The sequence below is a fragment of the Taudactylus pleione genome, unplaced genomic scaffold (assembly GCF_031769625.1).
Source record: "Taudactylus pleione unplaced genomic scaffold, aTauple2 ptg000331l, whole genome shotgun sequence".
In the NCBI taxonomy this organism is placed as follows: domain Eukaryota; kingdom Metazoa; phylum Chordata; class Amphibia; order Anura; family Myobatrachidae; genus Taudactylus; species Taudactylus pleione.
The window spans coordinates 2,774,874-2,792,884 of NW_028284732.1; positions in this window are offsets into that span (position 1 = coordinate 2,774,874).

An 18,011-nucleotide genomic window follows, 5' to 3' on the forward strand; every position below is an offset into this window, starting at 1 on the left:
ACGTTCCATAAAGAGCTCTTTTTTTTTCTCAGGTAAAATGTTGGTGGTGCGCGTTTTTGCCTTGTGGGCCAGGATTAAATGTAAACCATTTCTACAATAATGTCAGAATACAATGTCGTACATTTTTTTAAAATTTCTTGGGAAATAAAAACAATTTCATGCACATTTTTTCACCAAACATTTTTTGCAGTGTTCATTCCAAAAAATGTAATAATTGTGCAAACATAAAAGTTATGGAAACGTAAAGCTAAAAATTAAAAACAATTCACAAGAAAGGAGAGGGAAGTTTTGGCCAGAAAGGAATATGGGGCAAGCACAAAAGGAGTGTGGGAAAAGTAGCCAGTGCTGTCAACGTTTTTTCCCCCGTTTGGCAGGGGGAGGGAGGGCGCCAGACCGGGTCCGGGATGTCATCGGGCTGGCCTGTCCAGAGGCAGATGTTGTGGCCTCTTGACTAGGCACAGGGCTAGGCACATTTGGAGGATTGGCTGATGTTGTGCCAGAGGTGGAGGATCCTGATGTTCCGGCAGGAAGGGAGGTCGGCTCCACCATGTGCTGGCGAATGAGCTGCTCCTGGGCATTGGCGATGCGGATGTTGGCCCTGGTATTTTCCGCCAGGGCCTGACCAATGGTCACGTTGGCCGCAGCATTTTGCTCCAGGGCCTCAGCCACCCGTACCAGACTGGCGTCCATCCTCTGCAGAATCTCCGTATGGTAATCCGATTTAAAATTGAGTTCTGTGAGGAGGGACACTGCCTGCGAGGGGGATTGCCCAGGACTGGCTTCTGCAGGGTCCTCAGCCGGATGTACTGGTTCCTCCCCTGCAGAGCCTGCAGAAATTCTGCAGCCAAGGCTCCCTTCTGGAGCAGACTCATCCGCCAGTGTCTCTGTTGGAAAAATGAGAAAAGAGTCACATTAGAATCTACATATTGGCACAATAACATTTCAGAGTTGGTGACATCACAATATTTACCTTGGACAACATGAGGAGCCGCAAAGTCTGGCATGTCCGTATCCATGTTGGACACGCCAAACACCTCCACAGCCTGCACACACCCCTGTGCCAGCTCTTCTAAATCATTCAACTCCAATGACAAAGGGGTGGGACCCCCACCTATCCCCCTTGCATGCCTAGCCCTGTCCGCCAGTTTTTGCTTCAGGCGATATTTGAAGTCGGCCCATCTGTGGGTGAAATTGGAACCATTATCCTTTTGTTTTAAATGGGTTTTGGTTTTAGGGGGGGTCAAGTTTTTACTTACCCCCGTTTGACATCCCGGGCTAGACGGACATAATCACCCACCCTATTGACAGCAACGGCTACCTCCTCCCACATTCTCCACTTCTGGCTTGCACTCATATTCCTGTCTGCCTGTGGCAGGATGTCCACACACTTCTGAACCAAAACCTCCATCTCCTTTCTTGTGAATTGTGGCTGCCTTTTCTTTTTGCCAGCTTTGGCCAGAATACTAGGCCCAGCAGCCTCTTCCATGTCATCCTCCTCACCTATTTGTTTAAATGTTGAGAATTGTAAGCTTCACAACTTGCACTATATTATGTTTCAAATTAATCATTGTTTACAAATGCCTGAAATACTTACCGCCAGACTGTTGCCCATTGTTTCCCTGGTCTGTAGCCATGTCTTATCTCCAAACAAGAAATACACCAGAACTTTTTTGTTGGCTCATGACGTATTTATACATGCGTCCTTATTTTTCGTCCGCATCATTGATTGTGCGTTCCTATGATCCCTCCTTAATTTGTGCGGGAAACTAAACACTATTTATGGCTTGGGGCGTCTCGAGTCGAGGTGGCGTTTGTTGATTGTTGGAGGTTACGTTGGTCGGAGTTGATTGTTGGCGGGTTTTGGATTTGGCGTTGGTGGGAGTTGTTTTTGTTTGGTCTTTTTCTTTATTTTTTTTCCGTTCGCTTTTTTTCTGGTGGTTTTTTTTTTGGCGTGTATTTATTTGGTAAGTTTTTGGGCGTCTAACTTTTGATCAATTTGTGTCTCCTTCTTTTCCTTAATTTTGGCTCGTTAATTTTTCCAAATTTCCCCTTTGTTAGGTTTTTTTTGGCTCTGCCCCAACGACCTTTTGATCCGGAGACTTATATATTATCTATTGGTAAGTTTATTTTTTCACTTGGTTATTAAATGTTCATGTTTGTATTTACGCAACTTTGTTTGACCTTACACTTGTAACCTTTGTTTTTATTAGTCAGAAATGTTTCAAATAATTCGTGTTTTTCTATCTGCGTATTTTTGTACTTGTATTTGCGAACTAATTAGCGCATTTTTAACTGTTTCTATTGTGACTGGTATTTGCGAACTAATTAGCGCATTTTTAACTGTTTCTATTGTGACTGGTATTTGCAAACTAATTAGCGCATTTTTAACTGTTTCTATTGTGACTGGTATTTGCGAACTAATTAGCGCATTTTTAACTGTTTCTATTGTGACTGGTATTTGCGAACTAATTAGCGCATTTTTAACTGTCTCTATTGTGACTGGTATTTGCGAACTAATTAGCGCATTTTTAACTGTTTCTATTGTGACTGGTATTTGCGAACTAATTAGCGCATTTTTAACTGTTTCTATTGTGACTGGTATTTGCGAACTAATTAGCGCATTTTTAACTGTTTCTATTGTGACTGGTATTTGCGAACTAATTAGCGCATTTTTAAATGCTTATTTAGACCTGTTAAATTGGTTGTGTTTTCCCTTTAGCATTTGTTGATTACATTTTGGCCCAATTTGAGGTAGTCTGCGCACTGTCTTTTGCTATTTGGCCAAATGTGTGTTTCTCCCCTTTTATGTTTTGTCTTGCACCCAATTTTGAAACAGAAATGCCCAGCATAAATTGTTATATTTTTATATTGTGATTATTTACAGTTTGCCCGTATCATGACAATACCCCGGCATGTAAGCATCAATGGATTGTATCATCAAGCTAAGTAAAAATCTATTTTTTTGGGGGGGAAAAAAGCCTTACATTCAAATCTTGCCATTTCAGGTTGATCTTGGTCGGATTGTTCTGGCCATGCTCCCGGAAGCCGACCAACCTCAATCTCGTCCCAGGCATAGGCATCGTAGGCGTGCAAGGCCCCAGATATATCGAACACGTGTCACCCTTTTTGGAATGCCCGATGATGAGGTGTTAAGACGCTACCGTCTTCCTCCCAAAATCATCATAGACACTCTCTCATTAATAGAGAGTGATCTTGAGCGGCAAATTGACAGTCCTACAGCAATACCACCACTTACGCAATTTATGGCGGTATTACATTTCTGTGCCTCAGGATCGTTTCAAACAACGTTGGGAATAGTGGCGGGCATCTCCCAATCCTCCTTTTCCCGGATCCTGAGGGCAGTGATGGAGGCACTTTTCAAGCACCTCCATCATTTTATTAAAATGCCTTTGGATATGGGTGCCCTTAGTGTGGCCAAGGCCAATTTTTACCAAATAGCTGGCTTCTCACACATCATAGGGGTTGTGGATGGTACTCACATACCACTTCAGCCTCCAGCACGGCTGGAGGCCATTTTTAGGAACCGCAAACACTATCACTCACTGAATGTAATGGTGGTATGTGATGCCTCCCTACAGATCCTGTCCCTGAATGCAAAATTACCAGGAAGTGCACATGACTCATTTCGTCATCCGGCAATCAGGGATATGGCAAAAATTAAACAACCTACAAGCTGGTGATGCGTGGCTTCTGGGTAAGTGGAGACCTTTAGTACATAACAATGTTAAGCTTGATACACAGTGATCCTGATGTTGTCACTTCTTTTTCACAGGAGACAGTGGCTACCCTTGCACGCCCTGGTTGCTCACTCCTTATTTGGCTCCCACACCAGGGCCACAAAGTAATTTTAATGCCGCACTTACAGCCACCAGGCAAGTGGTGGAGCGCTGTATCGGCCTTTTAAAAGGTGGCGAGCTCATGTATTTGCCGGATATGGTTTCTAAAATTGTGGTCCTGTGTGGGATATTTCACAACATCACCATAAGGAGTGGTGTCCCAATGCAGCCAGAGGATGCCTTACCTGAGGATGGCCCCCCCGAGGTTGGTCAGAGGTCAGTATGTGGAGGGGCCATACGCGATGATGTGGTGGCCAGATATTTTAGGTAATTATTGGCAACACAACAGTGTTTAGACACAATGTGGTAAGGATTGTTTGAGAACATCTAATTATTTTGTGTTTTTTTCTCCATCTTCTGTTTGTTTTCATAATCTTTTGGACTCCAACGATGACTACTTCCTGCTACCCTAAAAAAACCTTCATGGGGACACTTTGGAAATATATTATGGAACCCATAGTGCAACGCCACATTTGTGGAATCATGTTGGCATGGTCCTTTGTCAACCAGTTCTTGATTTTTATTTTTTATTTTAAAAGGTTGTTGTATGGGTTGTATTTATGATTATCACTGTGTGTATTGTTTGTGAGTGAACACTTTGTTATTTTAGTTATGTTGTGAATAAATGTTTTGAGAGTGTAATTTTGTACCTTTTTTTGCCCATTACAAGCAAGTGTAACCAGGTTCACCCACGTTAAATTTGCCTAAGGGGTAAGCCTGTAATGACGCAAGTTGAGCTAAAATGTAAGATGTTTTCTGGGTCCAAACCAACACCCAAAGGAATCCTGTACAATCAGTTGGCTTCGTAATATCGGCCTAAGCAGGTTGCCCCCCAAATAGGAACCTGTAAAATGTAGTAATATATAATTTGTACAACACCAAAAAAGGCCAATCAGATTGTTACTGTTAGGTGTTTCTTGTGCCTGTTTTCCTAAAAAATACAACACACAATCTTAGTGACAATAATTGCAAATCCTTGCTGGAAGAGTCTACTTATGTCAGTGTAAACAATCTCTGATTTGGAAACAAGGAATGAGACAGAATGTTAAGTTTAAATTTTTAATTTATAAAACTTTTGTACAAAAAAATCCAAAAACTAGTTCCGAAGGAGGACCGACATATGGTCAAGGACCACCAGCAGCCCGATGACGTGGGCACGCATCCGTCCCACACATCTGGCTAATTCCGCCATACGCCTCTGTTCCTCTGTGGGTTAGAAAAGTGTGGGGATTAATACATCAATAATCAAACCACATAAAAAAACAAGCCAAAACAAGCTAACCAAAAATGTCAATATTGTGACCCAAAGCAGAATTACACCGAAAATACCAAGCACCCAAAAATGGTCCCCCCAAAAATTAAAAGTAAAAAAATCAGATTCAGACAGGTGTGATATGTGTATGGTGACATCAGCAGTAACAGGTAAAGACAAACCGAAAACTCCAACAAATTCTCCGAAACAACACAAAAAAAGGCACAAACACATGGTTACATACAAACAGTTTTTGCAAAAAACTAAACTAAAAAAAAACCATACCGTTCAAACTAACGGCCGCTCCAGAAGCCACTCCCTCGTCCTCCTCGGAGGTGCCTCCATTCCCCAACGAGGTTGGCGGGGTGATTTGGGATTCAGGGGAGGGGGTAGTTACAAGAGGGGTGGTTGGAGGAGAGGGGGAATTGGGATGGAGGGGAAGGAGCCCCGAAACATCCTCCACAGTGTCTGTGCAGGCTGGGGAGGAGGGGGAAATACGGGAATTTGGGGGTGTGGAGGTTTGGCTTGGGGTTGGGGAGAGTGGGCGAGAGCGCCATCTTTGACGCCGATGACGCCGTAGTCTTCGCTCTGCCCCTAAAAGATGTGAAACAAATTGTGGTTAGTTTCAACCAAAACCTAGTTAAACACTAATTTATGACAACACAAATATGTAAACATGGCCATGCAGATATGAGTACAATGACTAAATAGGACATACATGAAAACATGGCCATGCAGATATGAGTACAATGACTAAATAGGACATACATGAAAACATGGCCATGCAGATATGAGTACAATGACTAAATAGGACATACATGAAAACATGGCCATGCAGATATGAGTACAATGACTAAATAGGACATACATGAAAACATGGCCATGCAGATATGAGTACAATGAATAAATAGGACATACATGAAAACATGGCCATGCAGATATGAGTACAATGAATAAATAGGACATACATGAAAACATGCACACGCAGTTAGGGACACAAAGATAAACATGAAAACCACAGTCCCAAAAACTTACTTTCCGTGATCTGCATGCGAAAGCATGCCAGCAAGCGGGGCGTCCGCCATTGCAGGTCGGACCACCTGCGCTCCAGCTGGCCGATCTGGCGGCGTGAGCCGAAGGAACGCAGGCGGCCACGTACCTCTGCATATGCGGAACGCTTCTCTCTATTTGTGATGGGTGGAGGCTGGCTGGTGATCCGCCTATCCATCACCTCGGTTAACACCAGCAGCTCGCGCCTGGTGAATGCCGAGGCTCTCATGATGGCAATGGTGTATTTGTTAAAAATCATTTTTAATAAAGACACGAAAATAAATTTGATTGGCTAATGTATTTGGGTAATTAACAGGACCAATTCTATTGGTTAGTGTATGAGTCATGTGTTCGACAGGGCCAGAAATCTCTTGAGAGTTATGATAGGCTTGATGCAGTGACATGCGTAAGCAAATTTAATTAAAGAAATGAACCCAGGAAAATATGCGTGGTTAAAAACAAATAAAACAAATGTTTAATTGGCTCTAACATGTATTTTGACAAAGAAAAGTGAATGTTTAAGCCGTACGTATTCTGCGGGTAAACACAAACACGGACAAGATTAAAGTTTATTGCATTGTCCAAAAAAAAAAAAAAAAAAACAATTAAGCTAATTGATATATTGATTGGCATGATACGATTGAGGGAGGTAGGCAGAATAAAGGAGCAGGTAATCGGAATCTGACAGTCCCACTTCCGGTTTGTACTTGTGCGTGCGTTCCCTTCAAGCCACGCTCGCTATTTGGCACACTCGTTAGTTAGAGGAGGGGTCGGTAGAGTTTGGGGAGGATGTTTAGCTGCGTTCGAAAATACGAGCGAGTGCTTGAATTTACATATGTTTGTACGTACGCCGAACGTACGTACGGCCACTTGCGTCCGGGTCTGAATGAGGGCCTTAGTCCCATACACTCAGAGATACCTTTTTCCAGCCTAGTGTTGCTCGCTAAGTACCCCATAGATCCCCAGACGCACAATAGTATTTAGTGTCGTTCTCCCTTGCATACATACACTTAAAGCAATAGTTCCATAGCGCAAAGGGTTATTATTATTCAATTCAATCACAATGCCAGCATGTAAAGAAATGACTGTTTTCTGTAACTAAGGTTTAGTACATGATAAGCAAACCGTATTTGGTGTTGTACTGATCTACTCTGTCTCAACAGCTTTCTGGTGTCATCGGTGAGAAGATCGCAACATGCATTCTCAAGTTATGGACTGTAGAGAGTTAAAACACTAAAATGTACTTTGTAATATTAACAGCTTAGATTTGCATGCGGCGGGAAAAAGGAGACAAAAGGGTGTCGGAGGCTGATCTGTGTCCATTTGAATCAACCTGTTAAATATCCTGTAACAGATGCACGCATACTGGGAACCAATAGAACCATGCCACACTCTGTTGTGTTGCTTATCCCTGTAAGAGTATAAATGTGCCTACCGACTCCAATCTGTAGTCTTCATGCTGATGCTGTTGATGGAGGTTTCTTATGGATGCCAGTAACTGGTCCCAGTGCGTGTGCGTATGTATAACTGTAACTTGGGTCTGTATAATTTCTTTGCGCTAAATTGTCTTTAGATCACAGCATGTAACTTACTGTTTTTATGTTGAATATTACACTACATGTCTGAAGGTTTTTATTTTACTGTATGACTGCGTACGCAAACAGCGTCAACTTAGAAGGTATAGGCAGGAGCGTATAAAGGTTTAGAAGGTATAGGCAGGATTGCTCAGAGGTTTAAAGTTAGTATCGTTAATAACTACAGTATTACGATAATAATAGATGATAGCCTTGGTGTCTAGGTGTATAAAGCAAAAGTGATGTATGATGTAAACATATATATGTATAAACACAAAGTGCACGCCTCTAAAATAACCAATAATCTGCAGTGGTAAATTGCAAGGGATACCTTTGAGGAAGTCAGATGGAAAAGACGAAATGCATTGGTATTGTACCCGCTTACCTGTATTTCTATATGTGGACAGGTAAGCGCTTGTTTCTTGTATCTTTGTACATTTGCAACCAATTTTTGGTTAATGTTGGTTTATATTGTTTTATTTTATTATTAAATATGCATTTGATTTTAAGTGTGACCTATTTTAATAACTGGGTAATATAGTTTTGGGACAGTTTGTTTTACGTCACTTAATACATTTTATTGCACACAAGTGACATTTTAAAGCTGGCAGACACTATATTTATATTTTTCCCATTTTAATGTGGTATTTTGGACCTGTGAGATAAGTTTGCTAAATATTATACCCTTGTAAAACAGGAACTAGATAAACACTGTGACACAGTCAGATTAGGAGGTCCCTCTCCTGGGTAGGGGACTCCTTCCTTACACACACACACAGCAGCAGGGAAGCAGCACACCAGTCTGGATGCGAGTACAAGCTGGTCGGCGCCAGTCTTTATTGTACAATGTCAGAAATAACATAAAGAAAACATAAACATAAATCCTAGCCCTGTCGGAGCACTAACTTCACAGGTGGTTCCCTCACTGCCAGAACCTGGCAGGGCCTAATGCCCTCACCAGCAACAAAGGCACAGCACAACACTCACAGTTAGGTTTTCAAGTGTCTCTGAGCAAACTCCCTGTCTGCTCTCCCAGGTGAGACACTCAGCCCTAAACAAACTATGCTTATATTGGCCACTCTCAGGTGGAAACCCTAACAAGCCTGTTACCAGGCTGCAAGGCCCAAAACCTGGAGTGGCCATGGGTGGAGCCCTCCCTCTCCTCTCACCCACAACCCCCAGGTCCCAAACCGGCTTTTCAAAAAGCCGAAACTCAAGCCTGCTACACTGCAGACTTTCTCCTGGGGGTTTAAAACACATAAGACAGAAATCTGGGACAAATGTACCTGCCACAGACCATTTTACCAGTGATCCTATCACATATCCCCCCCCTTTGTTTTGACCTGTGGGGCGGAACAACTGAAGCCCCCAAACAATGAACGCGTGACAACGCGTCTGCATTTGCCAGCTGGCTTCCTGGCCTGTGTTCCACTGAAAATGTAAAAGTTTGTAACGCCAAGAACCATCTCGTAATTCTCTCATTACTGTCCTTATTTTCGGACATCCACTTCAAAGGGGCATGGTCAGGGGTCAATTTGAACTTTCTTCCAACCAAGTAGTACCTGAGAGCCCCTAACGCCCACTTTATGGCCAACGCCTCCTTCTCCACTGTGGCATCGGGTAGGCATCAAATTTTGAAACACTGTTCAACTTTCGGAAGTCATTGCAGAAACACACACTCCCGTCGGGCTTTGGAATCAACACAATGGGACTTGACCATTCACTATGTGATTCTTCAATAACCCCTAACTCTAGCATATTTTTAATTTCTTTCGACACCGATTCTCTTTGTGCTACTGGTAACCTATAGGGCTTTAGATTTACTGGAGGGGCTCGGTCGGCCGACAGTACCGTTCTATCTTTCCAGGGCTTTAACAGATTTATATGGTATATCTGGTCCGGCTTTCTTTTCTCCGGCTGGTAAACTTTGTAATTGACCTGTCCCACTCTTTCTAAGATTTCAAAGGGCCCTTGCCATTTAGCCAAAAGTTTATTTTCCACAGTGGGAACCAACACTAACACTCAAAAGTCAGATACCTCTTTATGAAGCCCGGGCCAGAAAAACCTATGTATTATTCGCTCAGTGGTTTTCTCTACCCCTAGATGGCCTGCCGTTATATGACCATGGGCCAGATCCAACACTGTTCTTCTGTAGGCTTTGGGAACTATTGTGGGGATAGGACAAAGGACTATCAGGGTCTACTGCTTTACCATCAACTACTTTTACATTCTCCCTGGCTTTTACCAAAGTAGGGTCATTCCTCTGCTCCATGGCAAAGACCTCTCTTCTGACCTCTAAATCAGGCAGATGATCAACTGGCCTAACAACACTTCCCACCTCAATGGGAGGCACATCAGTTGGCGGGCCACCGTCACGCTCCGCATTCTCTAGTTCACCAATCATAGTAGAAAAAGGGAATAACTCTGACTCAGAAGAAACTCCCTCCTCCACTACATCGACAACCTTCTCAAATGGATCGGGGTTGTTCACTTCTGGAACAAAGCGGCTTTCCCACAACTTCCAGAAGTGAGCAAAGTCTTTCCCCAATATTGCATCGTACATCAGACCAGGCACCAAACCCACAGAAAATATAGCAGAACCACATGGTGTCTCGATGTTCACCTCGGCAGTAACATAATATCGAGTATCCCCATGTATGCAGGTCGCACCAACAGTTTTCCCCATACGCCTCAAGGGGTTCACCAGCTCAGCTTTCATAAGTGTCACCAAGCTACCAGAGTCTAACAGTGCCTCTACTCGGTTGCCATCTACAGTGAGTACACACATGTTCTTATCAGTCTCAGCCTGCCGGTCAGCCATACAGGCTGTCTGTGTAAAGAAAGACGCCCTGCGGTAGACATGAGCAGTATCACATTGCATAGGTTCAGTTGTAAGTGAACAATTAGCGGCAATATGGCCGAAGTCACCACACCGGAAACACTGAATCATATTAATGTCTAGTCGTTTAAGGGGCAAGAACCTTCCTGGCCTGGCAGGCCTGTCTACAGGTTCTACACCCTCAGTCTTAGGTACATTCCACCGCCCAGCACCCTTCTCCCCTGGAACAGTCGTAACAGTGTCTGTGGGAGTTCGCCGGTGCGCCATCAGGGCTCGGTGGGGCATACTCATCAGCTCCTCAGCCGCCACATACCTCTCCACAAGCTCGACCAACTGGTCCGCGGACTTAGGGTCTGCATGGCTCACCCATTTGCGCAGAGTCACAGGTAATGATCGCAGGTACCGGTCCATCACGACCCTTTCCACGATCTGTGGTCCCGTCAGCGTCTCGGGCTGTAGCCATTTTGAGGACAGATGGACGAGGTCATGCATCTGTGAACATGGAGGCTTGTCCATATGGAACTCCCAGCAGTGGACCCGTTGGGCACGAACAAAGGTGGTGACTCCCAAGCGAGTTAGGATCTCCTGTTTTAGTTTTTTATAGTCCTTGGCATCATCCAGGCATAAGTCGAAATATGCTTTTTGTGGCTCCCCAGACAAAAAAGGTGCCACCAGACCTGCCCATTGCTCCTTGGGCCAACTCTCCCTTTCGGCCGTTCTTTCAAATGCGGCGAGATAGGCCTCCACATCATCGCCCGAAGTCATCTTTTGGAGGAAGTGACTGGCTCGTACGGAGTGAGTGGTGGTGGGAGGACCAGTAGTAACATCTCTGGGCCGGGTGACCAGGTGCTGTACCACCTCTCTTATGGCCTGGCTGTTTTCCGCTAAGGCCTGGCGGGTTTCCTCAATGACGACCTGTTGTTGCCCGATAGATTCCTGCTGAAGTTTGTTCGTCTCCTGCTGAGCTGCTGTAGCTTGGAGCAAGGCCTTAATAATGTCTTCCATTTTGTCTGGGTTGTAGGTTGGAAGCTGAACCTTGCCTCTCTGAGCATTGGCTGTCACCTCCTCTATGGGACTCCAAGGACACAGCGTTATTTCCACACTTACAAATTGGGTGTCTGTCCCTTTAATTTTTAAACGGAAAGTTTTCCTCTTGCTGCAACTTCAGTGTGTGTGATTGCCCGCATTCTCCACCATATTGTGACACAGTCAGATTAGGAGGTCCTCTCCTGGGTAGGGGACTCCTTCCTTACACACACACACAGCAGCAGGGAAGCTGCACACCAGTCTGGATGCGAGTACAAGCTGGTCGGCGCCAGTCTTTATTGTACAATGTCAGAAATAACATAAAGAAAACATAAACATAAATCCTAGCCCTGTCGGGGCACTAACTTCACAGGTGGTTCCCTCACTACCAGAACCTGGCAGGGCCTAACGCCCTCACCAGCAACAAAGGCATAGCACAACACTCACAGTTAGGTTTTCAAGTGTCTCTGAGCAAACTCCCTGTCTGCTCTCCCAGGTGAGACACTCAGCCCTAAACAAACTATGCTTATATTGGCCACTCTCAGGTGGAAACCCTAACAAGCCTGTTACCAGGCTGCAAGGCCCAAAACCTGGAGTGGCCGTGGGTGGAGCCCTCCCTCTCCTCTCACCCACAACCCCCAGGTCCCAAACCGGCTTTTCAAAAAGCCGAAACTCAAGCCTGCTACACTGCATACTTTCTCCTGGGGGTTTAAAACACATAAGACAGGAATCTGGGACAAATGTACCTGCCACAGACCACTTTACCAGTGATCCTATCACAACACCTTGACATCTATGTCTGCATATGGCTTTTATATTTATCAGGGTATATATATCAGGGATCAGGGTTGGACTGGCCCACAGGGGAAATCCCTGATGGGCTCCACTTCCTGAGGGCCCCAACCCCTCCTCTAGGGGTCATGGTCCAGACCGTGCACTAAATTTCATATTGTTACTCCATTAGAGGGTCAGTTACTTAGTAGAGCAGGACCAGGGGCTGGCTGGCAACTTTTAGCCTGGGGGGCATATGCATGCAGGTGGCCCTGGCAGAAGAGTAGTGTGTAGCCAGGGTGCCCAAAGAACGTGCGTGCTACGGCGCCCCCCCCTCAAGTGTTCCAGGGAGGAGGCGGGTCCATATGGGATTAATCTAATGTAAAAATAAAGATTAGGGGCAGCCCCCTGTCATAGTGCCCATATGCAGTGCCCCCCTGTCCCCCGGAGAGGACCCCCTTATGCAGGCCGCCAGTAGTGATCACCCTATGCAGTGCCCCTTATACAGTGCCCCCAGTAGTGGTCCCCCCTGTGCCCCCAGTAGTAAGCCCCTTATATAGTGCCCCCAATAGTGGTATCCCCTATGCAGTGCCCCTTATATAGTGTCCCCAGTAGCAGTCCACTCTCCATGCAGTGCCCCAAGTGGTAACCCTTATGCAGTGCCCCTTAAATTGTGGCCCCAGTTGTAGTCTCTACCCTATCCAGTACCCTCAGTATTGCCCTTTATATAGCACCCCCAGCAGTGGTCCCTCGATGCAGTGCCCCCAGTGGTAGTCCGCTCCCCCTTATGTAGTGCCCCTAGTAGTAGTCCCCTCCCCCCTATGCAGGGCCCCTAGTAGTAGTCCCCTCCCCTTGTAGTGCCCCTAGTAGTAGTCCCCCCCTTGTAGTGCCCCCAGTAGTAGTAGCCCCCCCTTGTAGTGCCCCCAGTAGTAGTAGTCTCCCCTTGTAGTGCCCCAGCAGTAGTAGTCCCCAGTAGAAGTCCCTCCCCTTGTAGTGCCCCCAGTAGGAGTAGTCCCCCCTTTGTAGTGCCCCCAGTAGTGGTCTCCCCCTTGTAGTGCCAGCCCCCCCCTGTAGACACACGTAATAAAAAAACATAGACACTTACCTGAATCCCCGTTCCCGCCGCCGCCATCCACTCCTCCGTCTGTCCTCCCAGGCCGGGCCGCTCTGCATTATGGGAGAAACGTCATGACATCATGATGCCTGTCCCATTACCCACTGCGGGAGCTGGAAGATAGAGCGGCTCCTGCAGTGGGCGCAGCAGCAGCTAATGAGAGTCTGTCAGACTCTCATTGGCTGCTGATCAAAACAAACACACAGCTGCCGGTGCTGGCGGCTGTGTGTTAGTCAGTGTAGCGCTGACCGAACTCCGTCCGGTCAGCGCTACACACGTGGTGCAGCCTGTGTCACAGAGACACAAACTGACTGTGGCCCGGGGGGCACATGGCACCCTGACCCCCGGCCCAGCCCGCCACTGAGCAGGACCACTGATAAACATTAGTTCTTGGTTGCTTCTATAGAAACTACATTAATATTTGCCTAATGGTTAGCCAAGCAACTGTGCTGGCTGGTCACATCCCCTCTGGTGGATGACCACACCCCTTAAGCATGGGCCCTCACTACTGCATTCCCCTGGTGGGCCCTTTATACTCCAGTCAGACACTAGCTGGGACCTTGGCCTTCAGGAGGTATTCCTTCATTCAGTTGTCATTATTGGTTTGCTTGACAGGATTTTTGGTAGCTACATTTTCAGTAGGATACTCATTACGGAATATATATGGCAGTTCGACAATCATCATGTCAACACTGCATATGGATATATTTACTAAAGTGAGAGTTTTTAGAAGTGGAGATATTGCCCATAGCAACCAATCAGATTCTAGCTATTATCTTCTAGAAAGTGCTAATTAAATGTTAAGTAGAATCTTATTGGTTGCTATGGGCAACATCTCTACTTCTAAAAACTCTCACTTTAGTAAATATACCATATTGTGTGCACACACGAACCAATGCACTTAATGATATATCATTTGTCGGCTGTATGAATTAAATATTGCATAGTGTGTACCCAGCTTAAGATTTCTGTTCCTGCTATGGCTTGTTGGTTACAATGTTCACACAAGGATGGAACTGACTTTTAATTAAACATGTCAATATTATTAAATGGTACAATCCTAAATGTGTCATATTTTAAATCACAAACATGCAGCCCTGGCTAACCTGTACAGTAATGGTGTGGCAATAGTCCCTCTAAGTCTATTTGTTCATATAGCACATGCTGCAGATTTCAGTCGTCATTGTGTTTAAACAGGCTCGGTATAACTGCTTTCTTTTGTAGACAACAGTCTAATCTCCTGAAGAAAAATAAATGCAATATTTGAAGGCTATTATGGGAGTCCCAGAGGTAAATGTGAGTTTATGGGTTAAATTATTTAATTCATCTTCCACAGGGCCGCAGGGCTACGGGGATGTGGTGCTCATTTGAGGAGGCTGTTTCCAGCAGAGCTGAAATCACTGACATATCTCATATATATGAAGTTGGCGGTAAGGCTGTACATAGCTGGGAAATGTAGTGTGTGCATGTGTGTTTGTGTGTGTGTATATATATATATATATATATATATATATATATATATATATATTGTATATTATATATATTGTATAAATGTATATACTGTGTGTGTATATATATATATGTATGTGCACGCACACAGTATGAGTATACAGTTTATACAGTTATATTTATATATATATACAGTATATATCTTTATACGGTATCGGTATGACATACTGCCGGACATAAGCCCGGGGATGTTATACCAACGCCGGAAGGCAGAAGACTGAAGATCCCGACAGGGTAAGTATTTTAACTATCCCTAACCCTCTCCCCCCCTAACCTTAACTCTCCCTTAGGGGTGCCTAACCCTAACCTCTCCCCTAGTGCCTAACCCTAACCTCCCCCCAGGGTTGCTTAAACCTATCCCCCCCTCCCCGCACCCTAAACCTAACCCTCCCAGGGGGCTGCTTAACCCTAACCCCCCCCTTCCCCTAGCCTAACCCTAACCCTCCTGGGGGGGTTCCTAACCCTAAGTCCCCAAGGGACTTAGGATTACAATAATGACGCCGGTCAGAATCCCAGCGCCTGCATCCCGACTGCTGGGATGCTGAAGGTAAGTAACGGGGTTTGGGGGGAGGGTTAGGGTTAGTGGTTAGGGTTAGGCACTAGTGGGAGGGTTAGGGTTAGGCACTAAGGGGGGAGGGTTAGGTTTAGGGTGCGGGGAGGTGGAGGGTTAGCATACCAACAAGGGTCGGTATGCTAACCAGCGCAGGGATTCTGACCGCCAGGATCCCGACTGTCTGTATTTCATACCAATTCCCTTGTAAATAGCTCCACTCTTCCAGAGCCAATTTTATGGCAGGCAACTCTTTATCCCTCATGGAATAATTTTTTGTGCAGAAGAAAATTTTCAGTAGAAGAACCCGCATGGATTCTGGGACAAAACTGATCCAATCCTTATAAAGGATTCATCCACTTTCAGGAAAAAAAGCAAGATGCATGTTAGGTTGTCCAAGAATGGGAGCAGTAACACCGGCCTTTTTGAGATGAGAGATGGCTTACTTGGCTATGACTGTCCAGAGTTTAGCACAATATGATGTTTTAGTAAGTGCAATGAATGCCCAACCCTAATAAGGAGCCTTCCACCCATCCAAATATTGACTTTAGAAATTGGATCCTCAAGCCATGATGGCAAGTCCCTGGATGCCAATTCATCCATACCACAATCACAAAGACCCTAGCTGAATACAGCTACAAGTGCCTCATTGTTCCAGGCTAACTCAGATGCCATGGTTCTAAACTGGGCAGCATATTAGCCCGCTTACTGGGTGCCTTGCTTTAAATGAAGGATGCTAACAGTCGCAGGGTATACAGATCATGGTTCCTTAAAGAATTAATTGAAAGTGACCCTATTGTGCAACAGCAGATCATTTATCTTCCAGAGAGCAGAGGCCCATTGCCAAAGCTTAATAAACCAGAATAGGATGACCTCAGCCCGGCATTTACAGCTACCATAAGTACAAATAAAGAAGAAAAATAAAAAAGTATTATGAATTGATACAAAGCACAGTCCTTGAATTGTTCTCTAAATGGGAGGTATGTCCCAGTTGATGTCTCAAGCAGATCTCCAATTAACATAAAATAATGGAGACATAATATGAAAGTCAAACCCAGGTATATGGAGACAGGAAGGCACAAGGTCATCTTGCAGGGGACTCAGATAGGCCTCTCCTCACCAACCCGCTTTGACTGTTATGGTCTTTAAATAGAGCACTGATTAAGGCATCCCCCTACAGGCCTTGGGCTCTCTGTCAAAATATGGCGGGGTAGGAATCCTTAACTATGGCAAACTCCCCACCCTGGAGCTGGAAAAGGATTTTCCGGATCTGGACTATTAGCAGATGTGACAGCAGGAGCAGTTAAGGAATCAATATATTGAAAAAGTGTTTGCAGACAAGCATTATCTGAACTTGGTATTTTCTTACCTCTTAACATGGGCTAGTAAATGTTGCAGAATGTACTGTCACATTTCAGCAGGAATACTAGATTCTAGTTACTATCAGCTAGAATTGGCTCTACCAGTTCTAGGGGAGCGGAGTCTGATTGTCCCTATTCTAAAAAGTTAAAAGTTTGGATGACTAACCCTTCTTTATTGCCTGACCATTCATGTCCATGGGGTATATTTACTAAAGGTCGATTTTTGGCCGACCATTTACTAAACTCTCCTCTTTGCACGAATTATGTGTATTCTGACTCAGAGGGAGCACCACCAACACTTAATTTAATACAGGTTTTCTGTATATGGAATACTTTGAGTTGGTTTTTGTGTAACAAATATTTATGTGCCAATTATAGGCCCATCTGTATAGACCAATATATTTTTTCTAGTGCGGATTCAATTCCTTGTTGTTGTGTAACCCTTGTTTGTTGCCTGACCATTCATGTCCATTGGGTATATTTACTAAAGGTCGATTTTTGGCCAACCATTTACTAAACTCAAAACCAATGACAAATTGAGCAAACACCTGACTTTATAACACTTATAAAAATCGGTTCCACAATTGATATTTCTAAATGGACCTAAATAGAATCTGCAGATTTACTAATGGTCAGTCTTTAAACCGACCAAAAAACGATTGTAAAATGACGGCAAACCCGCCCAAACAATATACCTGTCTGAGGCAGGCGAGTTTGGGAGAAGCACTGCACAGGTCGCTATGATCTGTGCAGGCTTCAGTAAGTGTAAAAGCATAGAAATAGGTAAAAATAAAATAAATAAATATGTGTGTTCCCCCTCTAAATCCTTGACCAGCACTGGACCTCTCATTGGTATGGGAAAAAAGGAGGGAAAATGGCATGGGGTTTCCCCTATTTTGCTATCACAAGGCTGAACCAGTCAGGGATATAATGCTATAGCAAGGAGACACACAGCGTGGGGTACCACTGCCATAACATTAACCAGCCACAAACTGGTCAGCATAGGGCTGGAATTCCTCTGACAATTGGGACCCTAAAAATAAGGAATCGGTATGCGGTGCCTGGCCGACAAAAGCAGAGTTCACGGCAGCGGAAGCCCGACAGCACT